General features: G+C 37.6%; 1 protein-coding gene across 1 annotated transcript in view; it reads left to right on the forward strand.

Annotated features, from left to right (window-relative positions):
- Window positions 1-16,696, forward strand: part of LOC128027171 (platelet-derived growth factor C) — a 40,138-nt gene that overhangs the window by 1,880 nt on the left and 21,562 nt on the right. The gene's annotated exons all lie outside the window — the stretch shown is intronic.

Below are 16,696 nucleotides of genomic sequence, written 5' to 3' on the forward strand. Positions count from 1 at the left end.
CTAGTTCCATGTCATATTTTTTTTTAACTTCTGTATAAATTGAGTCCCAAAAGACTAAAAACATTTGTCTAATAAAGGCAGGCTTAATTGAATTGGCACGTCTGATGCAGTGCTTGTCTAGTCCTCTCGGGTCAGAGTTGTGAGCCAAGGAAGACCCTTGTGATTGCTATTTGATAGGGGTCTTTGGCCATGACACCACCTTTATTCCACAATGGCTTAAGAATGGAGGTGAATTGGTAGTGTGCTCTGCCAAGTGTCTCTGAACGGAGAGTCTTGTTCTCTGGCTATCTTTAATTGCCATAACAGTAGATGCTCTGTCACAGCCATCTCTGGTTGGTGTTGATTGAGGCAGTTCTTCACCGCTGATCCGAGGCTGGTTTTATTTAGCAGCTGCAGTGTGAGGTTAAGGTCAGATTAAAAAGATACTTGACCTCAAATAAGGTTAACCTGAAAAAAAATGATATTTTGGTGTTCATACAAATTGATATGAATAGGTGTATTCAGTTGATGAAGGGTGGTGAACGATGTCTTTCTTAGTGGCTCAAATGGCAAGTCTGCAGTGACTTTACCTTGAAATGCTGATTCATTAAATCATTATAAGTAACCATGCAGAAGGTTTTAGAAACCAATATAGATTTTAGGCTTACGTTCAGTAAGGTTATATTCTGGAATTGTTATCTGTATTATAGTTTTTTTCTTCTTCTTCTTTTTTTTACATTTTATTTTAATATTGAATGTTGAACTTATATTTTTTTTTCATTGGTTTTGTTTTCTTTTAGACAATGTTTTAATCTAGTTTACGTTTTTTTGCACTGACTTGTTTTTTTTAAGTACCTTGCCTTTTTAGATAGCATTTTAAGAAATTTTTTACTTCACATATTCAATATGAACAGCTCTTAATGTGGTTTGTCAGGTCAGAGGACATAATTAAATGTGTAAATTTTTAGTGTGTTATCTGACTGATTAGCTGTTCCTTCATGTTAAATAAACAGCCCTATAGTTACACCTGTTCAAGCACTATGTAGCTTTGAATCCGAGAACATGATCTGCATAGTTGTCTCCTCCTATTAAAATCCCAATTTATTTTCATATTCTAACTTCTGAAAAAGCTTATGCATAATGTTTGCCATTATTTTATACCAGTGGTTTTCAAACTTTCTGAAGAGTGAACCTATTTTTTTTTCTTTTTAATATGATGCAACCTGTGCACACATACTACAGAGACAGATAGATAGATTGATCAAGAGATCGCTATCTCTGCTTCTGATATTAGTGAGGGTGCTTTAGCCTTCATGCACTTCTATTTTGACACATCATATTCTGTCCAGTCCATTGTTATGATTATAAATTTTTCAGTCATTGCGATTTCGAGAGAGAATCACCCATTTAAATGCGGCTGTCACTGCCGACCCTTTGCAGTATATACTCCACCTTGGTCCTCTAGGAGCATGAAAAGCAAAATTTTTATTCAGATTCTGAATGGACTATATATAGCCAAGATGGCACTTCCTTAATGATTGCTGAGAAAAGCCATCACTAAATTCTGACCATTGCAATCTCAAGAAAATTCCATTATAATCAATGAAGCTCTCTACACTGCACAATTAATGTGGTCGCACTTTATTTTACAGTCCTGTTCCTCATGTACTTACTATGTAGTTATTATAGTAATTACTATAACTACCCTGTATGTAATAACTAGGTACTAACCCTGAACCTACCCCTAAACCAAACCCTACCCCATGTAGTTACCTTGTGTTACCAGAACTTTCTTAGATAAATACACTGTAAGTACACTATAAGTACATGTAAGTAAATGATGTACATGTACTGTAAAATAAAGTGCAACCATTAATGTCTTATTTACATTGCGTCTAAACGCTGTTCATTATAATTTTTGCGAGCTGCCAGAACTCAGGACTGAACAAAAACTCTGGTGTTTGGAGTTGTGGGTGCATTGTAACTAACTGAAATGCCTCTGGCAACTGCATTCCAGAAATAAACATATATGTCTGTGATTGGCTACAGTGTTCAATGCTGCAAAAACACAGCAAACACAAATACCTGCAGTGAGGTGGCAGCTGCTGCTTACTTTTGTTTTGTTGTTTGTTTATTTTGTTACTAAAGTTAAGTTTGTGGGTTCCCATTTCCTTCTTAAAGGGGGGGTGAAATGCTCATTTTCACTCAATATCCTGTTAATCTTGAGTACCTATAGAGTAGTACTGCATCCTTCATAACTTCAAAAAGTCTTTAGTTTTATTATATTCATAAGAGAAAGATAGTCTGTACCGATTTTTCCCGGAAAAACACGACCGACTGGAGGCGTGACGTGTGGGCGGAGCTAAAGAATCACGAGCGCCAGTAGGCTTTTGCATGAGAGCGTTTGGAAGCTGTGACACCGTGAGGACAAAACCATCATCCAAAACAAACCATGGCTAACAGTAAGATTCAGCGTATATTTATGTTCCAGAATCAGATCCCGAGGCTGAAACTGAACGAGAGCAGCAGCAGCAACGACTCGCTCCGAGCGGGGCTCGAACCCGGGTCTCCGGCATGGGAGGCGGACACACTAACAAGAAGGCAGAGATATTTGAAGCAGTTTTACTCACCGCCTGCGGTTACAACACACGATCGTGACCCTTTTTCGTTGGGATTGCATCATCCTTAAGAAATAAACGATATGCAAATCTGTCGTCAAACTGGGCCATGTTTGTAAAACAAGCATCTTCGAAATGCAGGGAAAAAACACAAACACTTGCACAACTCCGTTGATGCTCTGTAAAAATAAACTCCATCCACTGGTCCCTTAATGCTGTTTTTTTTTGGTAATCTGTGCAGGGTTGTATTGCCCTGGCAACCAAAAATACACTTCTTTTGTGACATTTCACAACGCTCTCGCTCTTCCGGCAGACGTGCCCTTAGGACCCATATGAGGAAATTCCGCTCCATTTAACGTCACACAGACCCATACTCGAAAAAAACTTTCCGAAACTTGTGACAAACCGGAAGGAGTATTTTTGGAACCAAAATACTCCTTCAAACATACAACTAAATTTTTGAAACTTTGTCCATGTTTAGAATGGGAATCCAACTCTTTAACAGTGTAAAAAACTCAGTATGCATGAAATAGCATTTCACCCCCCCTTTAACTGTGATATATACATGAATACATTTTCTTTAAATCACCCTGGCAACCTACTTTTTAAGTCACGAAGGTCTTGACCTAGGATTTGAAAGCCACTGTTTTAGACATGAGTGTGAAATGATGTATAGCCATGTAATTGACATCAAATTTTGAATGTTATCAGCACTAACTAGATGACATTGTAGCAAAGAATAATTCAGAACCCAGACGCTAAACTGGTGAGGAGTTGTTCATTAACCCTTGTTGCAACATTGTCCTACCCTAATAATGACAAATCTACACTTGCACCATAGTCATTTAGCTGTTCCCATCATTAGTTGTGTCCATAAAGACAGTTCAACAGCAGTGGAGTGGCTTCAGAAAGCAGCTGGAGTTTTCTAATGGTGCCAGATTATCCGCTATTAATCCATTGTAACCCCTCTGACATCTCAGGCAGAGACGTGTGAGAGTCTGCCTCGATATTAACCGAATGCCTCGCGAGGCTCTGCATTACTGGATTACTCTGTTAGGAATGGGGTTAATGTGGTGCACCAGCTAACTGGGAAATGCAGTGCGCCACACATATCCGACAGTTAAGTGGTGTGTGTGTAACTCACAAGCAACACTTCACTATGCAGTTAAGAGTTTAAATCTAGTTATTAACATGCATTTTTCATGGTATTTCATGAACATCATGCAGGTTAAAGGGATAGATGATAGAAGAAATTTCTGATGTTATTTACTCACCCTCACACAGTGTTAATGTAGTATCATCGAGATACTATTGCAGTTTTTAATAATATTTTGAATGTTTATATTTTAATAATTTAAATGATGTTTTTACTTGCATTGCATGGGCAAAAACTGTTAAATTGTTACTTTTGACTTGTGGAGAAATTGATGACTTTTGAATTTGAAGCCACTTGCTCAATACATTCCCCAAAGGAGAGCAACATACTGTAGGAATTACCTTTGTTGTAAAAGCTTCAGAGGAAGGTGGTTCCCAGAACTCGGAGACTGTGTGACAGCTGGCAGTGTTCTTGCTTGGCAAAGCTCTACATTACCAGCCTGTTGTGCTAAGTAGTTTCCATAGCATTTCAAGTTTATTTTACGATTGTGGATTGTGCATACACTGTGGGTAGCCTAAACTAAAAGGATTTTCAATACCCAGTAGTCTAATGAATAGAAAACAAGCTTTCTGGTAACTCAAACACACACACACACCTAAAACAAATGACTCCCTGTTAAAGTAAAAGTTTACCCCAGTCCTTTTTCACCAAGCCCTTCTGGCTGTAATACTGTAGGCACTGGAGTTTGCTGTCAGTCGACACGCTGTACCCTGCCAATTCCCCAGTTTCAAAATCTCAATGGGGAGCATGCTTTTTCACTGAAACCTTTAAGACTTCAGGAGGAAAGCTCTGGAAAGCAGAAGAGAATATTTATTCAATACTATGCAGTTTGTTAAAAGTGAAGACTTCTTTGTAACCGGCCTAAAATAGAAGATTGCACAGTTGAGGTGTCAATGTTCTTGCTGTCAGCACACTTGAAAGGCAGTGCGACAGATTTGGCTAGTAAGCAAGTCAATGCTTGTCGGATGTTTGTATTGATGGACAGAGCGTGTACATTCCTAACCCAAACAGTGCTACAAAAAAAAGGTTTAGCAGCAGGGCCATGTAGTTCCTCTGTAGAAATGGGTCATAGCTTTGTTGGGGTTTTTTTTCCTGTAATTTTATGGCCTTTCTGTCTTCTGTGCTGGCACCACCTGTGCCATCATCAATCTAATATCCATTATCCTATGAATTATATGTTCTCTTGTTTCAGTTAAAAATGAGGTCAAGAAATCCATTGCTTGTGCACTGAAATGGTGAAGATCTTTTCATTGTTGCTGTCCATCATCTACACTGAGGAGAAAGGGCACTGCTTTGCCCTTAGAATCAGACCTAACTTGGCAGATGCTTGCATGTAAAACAATTTAAGGTGCTTTAAATTTGAAGTTTGTGAATTCCCTGAGAAGCGAACCTATGACTTGAGTGTTGCTAATGCTGTGCTCTACCAGAGAGTAAAACTGTTTTATTAAATATTTATCTAATTACAGATAGGAGACATTTAGTTCAGTGCTTCAATTTTAAGGCTGAAAAATAGGAGTCAGATTTTAAAGACTGTAATTGTGGTACATAGCTGCTTCCTCCTGTCTGCTTGCCTCTCATTTTTGATGATTTATGCAGTGATAAGAAATAACATCTAGGAGTTCTTAATGCCGCCTTGGCCCCAGGCAAGTCTACTTATAATGCTAAGCCCAGATTTAACTTTCAAAAGCAGTATATCTCAAACTGCACTGACAACAAATACAATAATGTAGAGTTATGGCTACAGTCAAATGTGCATAACCGCAAATAGGTTTCCTGTTTTTAATCTGAATCTAGTTGTTGTTTTTTCTCCAGACAGGAAGTTTACACTAAATTAGCATATTACAATTATTTCTGAGGGATGAGGTGACATGCTTTTGCTAGCACAGGGTTAGGTGTATTAAAATAGACAGCATTTATTTTAAATTGTATTATAAAAAAATATGTATATTATATTACTGTTTTACTGTATTTTTGATCAAATAAATGCAGTCTTGGGTGAGCACGAGCCTTCTTTTAAAAACATAAAGTTAAAGAACATACCTACCCTAAACTTTTGAATTTCTGTGAAAATTATTCTTTAAAGAGCCAAGTTCCAGCACTGACGCTGACCATGACATTATTGCTCATCTAGACTTGTCTAGACTGGAAGAGCTGAACATTGCAGCCTCAGGTCCTGCTAATGCCTGTCAATCACTCGCTGACAACAACACTTCCTCAAGCATTTACTCATCCCTCACTTTGACTCTTTGCTCCCTTTCTTTATTCATCCTACCCACTACCCTTAGACAGTTTGAAGATGGATGTATGTGCACTTTTTAATAAAGAGCCGAGCAACCCTTAACCTCTGCTAGAGACTTAATGCAGAAACTATTGCAAGAACTAGTGTAATGATAACGTTATCTTCTAATATTTTACAGTGTAATGAATGATAAGTGATTTGTGGGCAATGCTTTTTAAGTTAGACTGGGTTCAGTTGCTCCTACCCAAAACTTGGCACCTGCGGTCAGTTAATCCTGTGTGCTGAAACAAGCGGATAACCTGTAACTGTTTGTGAGGGCTAGTGCTCTGCCAGAACAGATAATTCTCTTAAGCATAAGCTGTCTGTGGATATTGCCTGTTTTCAGAGCAAACTGAATTCCAAAGGCCTTAGACTTTTGGCAGCAGGTAAATGTGATGACTTGACCTTGGTTCCTATCTCTTCAAGGCATGTCTATGCCTTGGCAGATGTCAACACTCGCTGTCAGAGAGGTATTTTGGACGTGCCCCCCTTCCTTTTTAGTCCTCACTTATCTTGCTCGGTCTCTATCTACCTGTTTATGTGTGTCTAAGTAGATAATAAAATGTATAATAAAAAATAAAAATATATATAACATATACTAAAATATAATAAAACCAACTCACTATTTAAAAAAAATATATATATATGTTTTTGGTGTAACCAGAATTCATACAAAATCTGTTTTAAAATATCTTTCTCTGAAAAATGTTTAATGATCTTATGCAACGAGCCTGTTATGGATATTATTAATGGAGGAAGAAAAAAACATGGCTTTAGATTGCATTAACATCCTGCCATTGTTTTATACAACATAACTTGCATCTGGAAGATTAATTATTTTGGGTGTTTTCTTGGCTTTAGCATGGTAATTATTACTCAAGTGGCAAGTCCAAAGTCTTTTGTAGAGTTTTACCAATATTCAGTCTTGTCAGCTTTGCAAACCTGCCTCTTTGACAGCAGAGTCTGAAATTCACTCATTAAAGCATGTTTATCACTGGGGAAGGGGATCATTGGATGATCATAAGCCCACACACCAAGAAACACTCTATTAGCCAAATGATATGCCATTATGACTGGCGTGTTAGTGCCATGGATTTGAAATGAGGAAATATTTTGCTGTCAACACCACACCACTGTGGTGACGTGACTTCTGTCAGGCTTTCTCAGAAGGTCTCCGCTAACCCCCGGCTACTGTTTATGCGCAAGGGAGGCTGAGAATGCTCAGTCCTCCACTTTGAATGGTGTGGAAAAATGCCCTGTGGCAACTGAGGATTCACTGAAGCCAGACTATAAGCTTTCATTTTCATGTTAACAGTTGACCTGTTTTAGGGAAATGGCATTACTGACAGAAACTTTCGGATTATGCAGTTCTATCAGAGATTTGACCTGGTGGGAATTGCACATGGTCATACAGTTGTAAAGGCGAACAAGGTTCAAGTCTACAGTAGTTTCCGATACCACCCGTCTTTTTTCTATAATTTCCTGTTTCCTTTATTAGTCTCTGTCTAACCTGGTGTCATTAGAAATCGTAACAATTCCTAAACCTAACCATGAAGCCTTAGCCTAAACCGACCCCTAAACCTAATGATTGTAATTTAAAATAATTCAAATTAAAGGGTTGCATGCTTTTGTCCAGTCCAAGTCATATACTATCACATGTGATATGCAATCTATTGTACAAATAATATCATGTTTAAATTTACATTTATGGGTTTTATAGGCACTTGTGTTGCCAGTCTATTTAATAGGTTTGTACACTTCTTGGAAGCAAATCCATAACTTTGGTGTTGCAGAAGTGGTTCTCAACTTTAAATTTAAGGCCCCAATGTCCATAACAATATGCAAACATTTCCAGGTGTTTCCACACAAATTAATGAATAATGTTTTTTATATATATATATATATATATATATATATATATATATATATATATATATATATATATATATATATATATATATATATATATATATATAATATTATTATTATTATTATTATTTTGTTTTTGTTGTAAACACGGTTTCTACCTGATTTAATATTTTTGGTTTTATTTTAAAAGATTTAACAGGTCTAGAAATCAAACTTAAAGTTAGACCACCTCACATTTAAAATTTTCCAGACCATGTGGAAAAAAAAGTGAATTAATTTTTTTTTCTCTCTTGTTTTAGTTTTCAGTCTTATTTTAATGTGCGTCTTATTTCCAATCATTTTAAGTTTCTTATAAGTTTGCTGCCGCCTCCTAGTGGGCCCCGTCCCCTGCCTATAGCACCCACTGTGTGAAAAAGTTTCACCTGAATAACTAATTTTGTGTACCATGGGAAAGAAAAATTTAGAAAAATAAAAGGCAAAGTAAATGACAAAAGCGTGGTCTTTTATTTTTTCCCTCAATGATTAAACCGTGTATTTGGTTAGTAATTGCTCATGCAGAACTTCAGATTTCTCTGAAACTGTAATCGGATGTGTTAGAATGTGGCTTCCAACAGCTTCATCGTTATTCTGTCAGCAGTATGATGTTCACTGTTGAAATATGGACGATATGTTATTTGAAATCAAGGGGGAAAAAAGTAGCAGCACACCTGTCGTGGTACTCGCTAGCTGAGCACCAGTGCCCCCATGCCGGACAGATTGCATTATGTTTCCTTGCACATGCTGCAATTTGATATACGACAGTGTGCCAGTCGCACACCCTAGTGTGTAACTCAATCGCACATAGTATTTGGAGAATGTCTGGCTTTTTGCCGGAGCACAAATAAGTTCTCCGCGCACACACTTACACAGATGCTGGTGTCAGGCGTGGCACTTTGGTTTTCCCTGGAGACTGGAGATCTATTTCCCAGCCTACAGATGGAGGAACAGCAGCAGCCTGGCTGTCAGCTAAGATGGACTCCTGTTGTGATTTATAGCTGTACAAATGCAAGGCTAGATTCAAGAAGATTCGCTTGGACTGCCACTGAATCTTTTAATATATTGTCTTTGTAGGGCCGTACGTATGATGACGTGTACATACACAGACTTTTTAGCCACTTTGAATGACTCTCACTGAGGTTTCCTCTGCCTGCTGTCTTTTCTCATCTGATAAAGCTACATAATCAGTCCTTCTGGATTTAACTATGCTGATTACACATTTAGAAGCCCATTAATTTAGTGTCCAATCCCTAATGGGCTGTTAAATTCTCACTGGCTTGTGACATAGTAGGACTGCAGCACTGATAAGTGGAATGCATGCTGATACTGATAAAAAAAGAAGAAGAAAAAAGATGGCTTCCATGAGCTTATCCACTGAATCAAACCCTGAGGGTTAGTCAGTGTGTATTTGTAACAGACTATGCTTTTTATTTTTTCAGTCCATCTCTGTATCTTGGTGTTGATATATTTTATGGCTAATGGGTGGGGGGGTGATCAAAATGGTGTATTAGAACTACTGAGGTGAAAAAAGATGGGATAAATCAGGCTTAAAGCACCGAAGGTGAAGTTGTCTCACCCCCCTCGCATTGGACATCTGTTCAAAAGCCTCTCATTAGCTCCTCGGAATGACAGCACTAACTCAAGCCGGAAGCCCCACCGGCTAATGAGATGCCAGGCAATGCTTTCATTCATCTCTGTGCCACTGCTCAGTACGTGTGCATGTTTCACAATGCATCAGTCAACAATTTAAGGGACCATCTCTGTTCCCACACCTGTGGCAGTAATGGGATTCAACTGTTAAAGTGACTTCTTTCAGATAATTTGGCAAAGTTGTGTGAATCCATTTTTACTGCAATGCATCTGTGCTCACTTCTTAACTAAACCACCTGGTTTATGTGCCCATACTTGCAGAAACCAGGTGCAGTAACAGTTTTGTGCAGTTTTTTTCATCATGGATGGTTTGGTGTGTTTTTCATATTTCAAACAGTCCATGCAGGATGGTTTTGAGAAATAAGGGCATTGTGAAGAATGTCTTGGAAAAAAAAAACTTACACAGGTAATCAGAAAGTGAAGAACGACTACCTTTAATGCATGGCCCCTTTTCACTTGATTGAGATGGATGAATACGATCAAGATGGGACTAAAGAGATTACGTGGAGATTTAAAGCAATCATTGGATGATCTGGATTGCTGCTTTCTAATGTGAACAATTAAAACACCTGGGCTTGTATGTATAGAACTAAGATTTGAATAAGAGCTTTTGCCTGAGTCTCAGCCTTATTAGTAAGTATTGACTAAAGTGTTGTGAAGTATGGACTCAAATGGTTTTAATCTAAAATGCTCACACAAGTGTGAATTCATTTTTTTTTTTCGAAAACGTGTATTGTGTTACCACAATTTAAGTGTTTTTTTAAACTATGAGTTGGAAACCAAAAAATTAGCATTTATCCTTATGTCTTGTCTTCTGTTATCCTGATGTTTTTACCGTTTAATTGGGTGTTTTTGGAATCTATCAGTCACACTTGATTCAGCATTTGTTGTGTTATCTGTCACCACTAACAGCAAGCATCTGACAGATCAAGGCACTCTTAAGCTAAATGGTGTCTGTAGGCTGTTAAAATGCAATCAGACACAAAGTGTTTAAGTTATATATCTAAAGCCTTTTATCTGTTTTTCCGAAGCAGCAGATTCAGGAAAACATTACAGTTAAAAGCGAATCCAAGCTTTTAATCTGTCCTTAGCTATGTAATGAGTCTTAAATAATTTTCCTTTGGTCCATTGTGCACATTAGGGGAACTTTTCTGTGCTATACATAATGAAGTCTGTGTGGAGAAAAAAATCAACTTCAGTTTAATAAAAATCACCCCTCAAATGTACTTTGTAGTCTCCATCCACCAAGACAGGTTCAGCTGGTTCATTGTAAACGTCTGGACCATCTTCCCATGGTATGTGTACATGCTAGAGCAAGCAGTGAATGTGATTGCTGTGTGTCTACATGTGTGTTTTGGTGTACGTTTAACCATTATTTGGGTCTGTTTGTGAAATGCTATTAGCAAGATTGACTGATCCTCCCTCATGAAACGGGATGCTTATTTTGGTGACTGTATTTAGTAAAGTCTTTAACTATTTAAGAACGATGACACATTTGCATCACTGAGGATTTAATGGTTTATTTGTTTATCTGCCTAGATATGCATTTATTTTCTTTGGCTCCATATCTGATGTTAAACAAGCCAATAGCTTATACACCAACAGCTGGGCATTGCATGTCTTAACATGATGTTACTAAATAGTAAGTGTGGCATTAAAAGCCCAGATCTAGATCTTGGCTGTTTACCAGATAAATACTTATGTTTTGTCACTTCATACACTGTACTGTCGTTATGCTCATTTCTTCATCTAAAAAAAAAAAAAAAAAAAAAAAAACATTCCAAAATGTCTTTCATTCCCATTTATTTATTTTAATTGGGGATGTGCACATTTTTAAAGGGATGACAATTCTTTCTTCAACATTCTTCTGAGGAGCACAAAATAATTTATTCTTAATATTGCTGGCATATACTGTTTTGGTTAACATTTGCTTGAATTATATGGACAAAAAAAAGACAGTTCTTGAAATATTTTTGTTCCACAAGGAGAAAAAGTCATGCATGTTTCGAATGACATGAGGGTGAGTAAATGACAGATTTTGTGTTTTTCTTGAGAACTATTCTTTTAAAGGAGTCCTGTATAATTATGGTCCACCAGTTAGAATCAGGCACATTTCTTAGAGGCTGTTCACACAGAACATTCTTGTCTTCAAAGACAGCTGGAGTACGTGGAACAGACTGTAGGGTCTTATACAGAAGCTTTTCCTTTATCAAAACTTTTAAGTGAATTTAAAATGTGCTTTGAGATGGACTGTGTTATAGGGGAGAGATGCATTACTGCAGTAAAACTTGGGAGAGCTCATTCACACACACACACACGCGCGAGCACACACACACACACACACACACACACACACACACACACACACACACACACACACACACACACACACACACACACACACACACATGTAGCACCCAAAATCACAAAGGGGATTACAAAGAGCCCTGCAGCCATTACACAAGAGAACCAGCACAGCTGTGGCAGAAAAAAGAAAAAAAAAACCTTCAAGAGAAGATGTCTTGTGTCTGAGTTTTGTGTTGGGCCCAGATACAGATGTACCTGTCTGTGTGTCTATGAGAGGGTGAGATAAAGATTCAGTGGAAAGGTGAGTTTTGCTCTTAATACCGGCAAGACATGGAATTTGTTTATTGTAGCAGCTGGTGTGTCGTCTCTTGCCAGCAATTTCTGCTAGTATATGAAAGTTTATCCTCAGAAGATTTTTACTCTGGCAGGTCAGAATGAGATTAGAAGGGGTTTGAGACATTAATGTGGCCACCCACCCTGATGAGAATGGTTTCCCGACTAAGCATGGAGCTGGTTTGTGTGATGAGAACTCAGAAGCTAACACATGGGTCCTTAATTAGCTCAGTCGTTTATGGACTCGTACAACTGCTGGATACTAATGCCATTTTCAGACTTGTATGTTTTTCATGTTCCAAAACTAAATTGCAAATATTCAATTCAATATTGATGAATACTTAATTTTGAGTATGAATTAAGGTTACCCACAGATTTTATAGACTTCTCCAAAGATCTATCAGGTATGTTAATAGTTAAAGGCAATATTGCAAATCCATAGGGATATTTGTTGGTTTGGAATGCATGATCAACAAAAACGTATCTTTCCTTGAGGTCTCTGTCGGATTGTTTTAAAGTGGATTCGATTATTCAAAGATAACCATAGTATAACCATTGTCATGTTCAAATAACAAGGAGTTTCCACAGTAATGTTTTGTATGTTTCTGTTCTTCACAGAAATCTTTAGAGATTTAGAGACCTTGATTTGTTATAAAAATTTCCTCTTCCAGTTTCTAAAGTTGAATTTATCCAAAATGTTAATGGACAGTAAAACAAAAAGTTTCAAAAGCACCAATAAAAGGAATATTTCCCTTTATAAGGAAGCCAGCGGTTAAACAGCCTACATTTTATGAGAAAACCCAATGACTACCTGTCATAGATACCCTATTAGTCTGATTGTTGACTGTCTTCTGGTATTTCACAGATGATGTCATGTCTAATTCAAGGCCCTTCTGGTCAGAGATAAGTTACAGAGAACCAAAGCCGTGTCTATGTAAACAGAGCGCTGTGGTGAAAGTAAGCATGAGCCAGGCAGTACACCAGACGTCCATTAGAGAATAACACGCACACGTGTTTTGCTTAATTGAAGACCTCACCAAATTGTTAAAGGATGTGGTCTGTATACAACACGAGCAAGCTTTGTGCGTGTGGCCAGAATCGCAAACACAAGTATGCAGCAGCTGACAAGTCGGAAGAGTTTAATTCAAGCTCCTTTCACACACACAAATAGACACGCTTTGTTTGAGAAAAGCCTAAAATATATCCTAGCCTTGTTTGGTCATAGTGTTGTTGGCTAGTTTAATAGGGATGTTTGTATTCTTGCATCTTCCCTTTATATAAAATCATTGAACTAACCAAAAGTGTTTGACTCCATGTCAAAAAAAAAAAAAAAAAGATCCGTCTGATTTCTTAGGTATTGTTTTGGAAGACAATTATTTTTGCTTTTTCTTTGGTTGCCACAAGTGGTACACATTTTTAAAAGGGGTAGTTCATCTAAAAATTTAAATTGTCATCAATTACTCACCTTCATATCGTTCAAAACCTGTGGTGTTCTGCATTTTGAAAAATCTGTTTTTATTTTTTTTATGAAAGGGAATGGGATCCAATGTCGATTGGACTCCATTGATCTTCAGAATGTCTTTTGTGTTCATAGCAGAAAGTCATACAGGTTTGAAAATTGGAATGACATAAGGGAGACTTTTAATGCTTAGCAAAATAACAATAACATTGCTCATTACTATGTACTTATCAAAACTGTTTAATTATTCCACAATAAATTACTTATTTTGGTCTATAAAAACAAATCTACAAAGAACAGAGGTGAACAGTGGATCACCGTAATGGTTGTGGGAATGTACTGTACATGACTTACCGTGTGTCTCATTTCAACATGCTTTTATTTTCCCAGTTGTTGGCTGTTAATTTTAGATCTGGCATGAAGCGTGAGTAAAGTGAACTTGAAGAAATAATGTTCTTCCCTGATGATACTTGATCTGATAATAATTTTAAGCTCACAGTCAGCCGTTCAGCAGTATAAACCACATGAAGTGAGACATTAGAAAAAGCTTGTGAAGAGAGACAGAGGGAACATTCATGCTAACTTCAGAATCAAATTTCCTGTCGGGCAAGTGCTTCCCAAACTCATTCATACACACACTTATATACACCCACCCACCAAGTGGGTTAGTTTGGTGTCGACATTTGGCCATATGATAGCATGTGCGGATGTTACGGAGCTCTCTGAGAGAACGTGTTAATGGATGAGCCTCATTCTGTGAGCTGTGGAGAGGGAAGGTTTTGGTGGCCTGTTAGGATCTTAATCGGGTCTTGGTGAAGTTCTAGGATTCTGTTACTCCGCATGTGATGACACAACAGCAACCTTATGCTCACACAGCGTTTATAGGAATTTAGCTTAGCCAAGCTTCACTTGACCTTGCTCTTTACGGCAATTTATTTGTAAAAAAAATAAAGAAGTAAATAAATATCACACAAATGTACAGGATTGTAAGGGTTGCTAGGAAAAACGACTTTTAAAAGGACTGTTTACTTCCAAAACTGTTCTAAAACTGTATGATTTTCTTTAGTCTCTGGAACGCAGGGAAGTTTAGCTGAATGTTCGCTGCTGTTTTCCTTACAATGAAAATAAATAGTATCCAGGAGCTGGAGGATTGCAAAACATAGCTTACATGTAGTTAATGTGATTTCTGCTATATTCCAAGTCTTCTGAAGCTTTGTCAAATAGCTTTGTCAGAAGCTTTGTGGTCAGTGGAAGAATTGTGGTCATTCTGTTACGGACACACACACACACACACACACACACACTCACCTGAAATGTTGTGAATCAGTTCTATTAAATGTCTCTGTGTACTTTATATATTTACATACTTTTTGTAAAGCCTTTGAGTTTGACACACGAAAATAATTTAAACCAGCATGAAGATAAATAAATTAGAATGAATCTATGAAATCGGAATTTCCATTTTTACGTGAACTGTCCCTTTATAAAGTCCAACAGCACTGTGAAAAGACCATGCAATATCTTTGTTGAATTTAGCAAAACAATACCATTATTGGAAGGATTTGTTCATGTTTCTTTTATACACACATGTATGGATGTGCCAGTGAGTGTCAAGGTGTCAATTGAGATTTGTGAGCCCTGTTGAAGAACGAACGTATGTGTCTGCTACCAGTGTCATGGAGTCACAAGGTCAATGGGAAATATGAAGCCTATTGATAGTTTTGACTGAAACCTTGCCGTTTTGCTGCTTATTGCAGGTTTGCAGACGGATGAAGAAATATATTGAGAAAAAAGGTTTGCCACTTAAGTGATGCTAAATGGCCAACAGCAACCGAAAAATTCAGCGAGTCAAAGTCTCCATATGGAGTATCAGCGTGGCAGATAGAACCATTCCAAATAAGTCAATGCTTTTGAAGCCAAATTAATATTTTTTAATGGTATGATAAATTCCCATGATTTTTTCCCCTCATTTGTATCTCCCCCACTACTCTCCTTTTCTATCCTTTTCCCTTCTTCTCCTTGCTGCCCAACTGTAAACCTTGAAGCAATAAATATGAAAAAGCCAGAACTGGAATTTACAGCACCTGTAGTTAGCGCTGCAAACCCTTAACCATGAGCAGATGTAGGAGCGACTTAAATGCAGGGGGGTAAAATCGGCATGCACAGTGGGGGAAATGGTAAGTGTGGGGTATAGTTTTACCAGCCGGCTGCAGTCAGCTCCCGACATGTGGGGGATTAAAACACAGTCAGCGTTCAAACAAGTCCCTTGGAATCAGAAACATTAGCACGTTATGTTGTTAAACGCTGTTACGGGCACCAGCGTCGATCTCCAGAATGAACTTTCTTGAGTGAAATAAATACGGACATCAAGGCCTTCTGCCAGACAACTGGGAAATATGAATCGAGTGAAATGTAGTGCTATTATGCCAAATTTGCAACAAGAGGTTTCGAAAGCGTTTTTAAGAGCTCGAGTGATTGTAATGCTCTCTTACACTGCAGTTTCTGAACCTCAAACATATAAAAACCTGATCAGAGTAGACTGAGAAAGGCAATAGGCCAGAGATTTAGTTTCAGTGCAATAAGCCGTCGAAAACTAACATTGTCCTCACTGCATTTCTCTTTGATTGAAGCTTAAATGTTTAGTGTGCTTTCCTAAATGTGCAATGTCAAATTAGATGAATAGTTTACCCAAAATGTCAACACAATTCTGTTATCATTAACCTGCATTTCATTCCAAACCTTTATGGCTTACTGTCTTGTGTGGAACATAAACCGATAATATCTCATTTTGTCTATATAATGAAAGTCAGTGGTGTCCAATGTTGTATGGAACTCGGTGTTCTTCAAATATATATATTTTTGTATCCCTTCAAGTCTGTTATAATTTGTTTAGTAGTAGTAAACATATTTATGATGTAATGCATAAATATGTAATTGGCATTATGTTGAGGTTGTTTGGGGTCACTTTGTGTTAAAGAGTAATGTGTTCTTGTTTTTCTCTGTTTTTGTTT

The sequence above is a fragment of the Carassius gibelio genome, chromosome A14 (assembly GCF_023724105.1).
Source record: "Carassius gibelio isolate Cgi1373 ecotype wild population from Czech Republic chromosome A14, carGib1.2-hapl.c, whole genome shotgun sequence".
In the NCBI taxonomy this organism is placed as follows: domain Eukaryota; kingdom Metazoa; phylum Chordata; class Actinopteri; order Cypriniformes; family Cyprinidae; genus Carassius; species Carassius gibelio.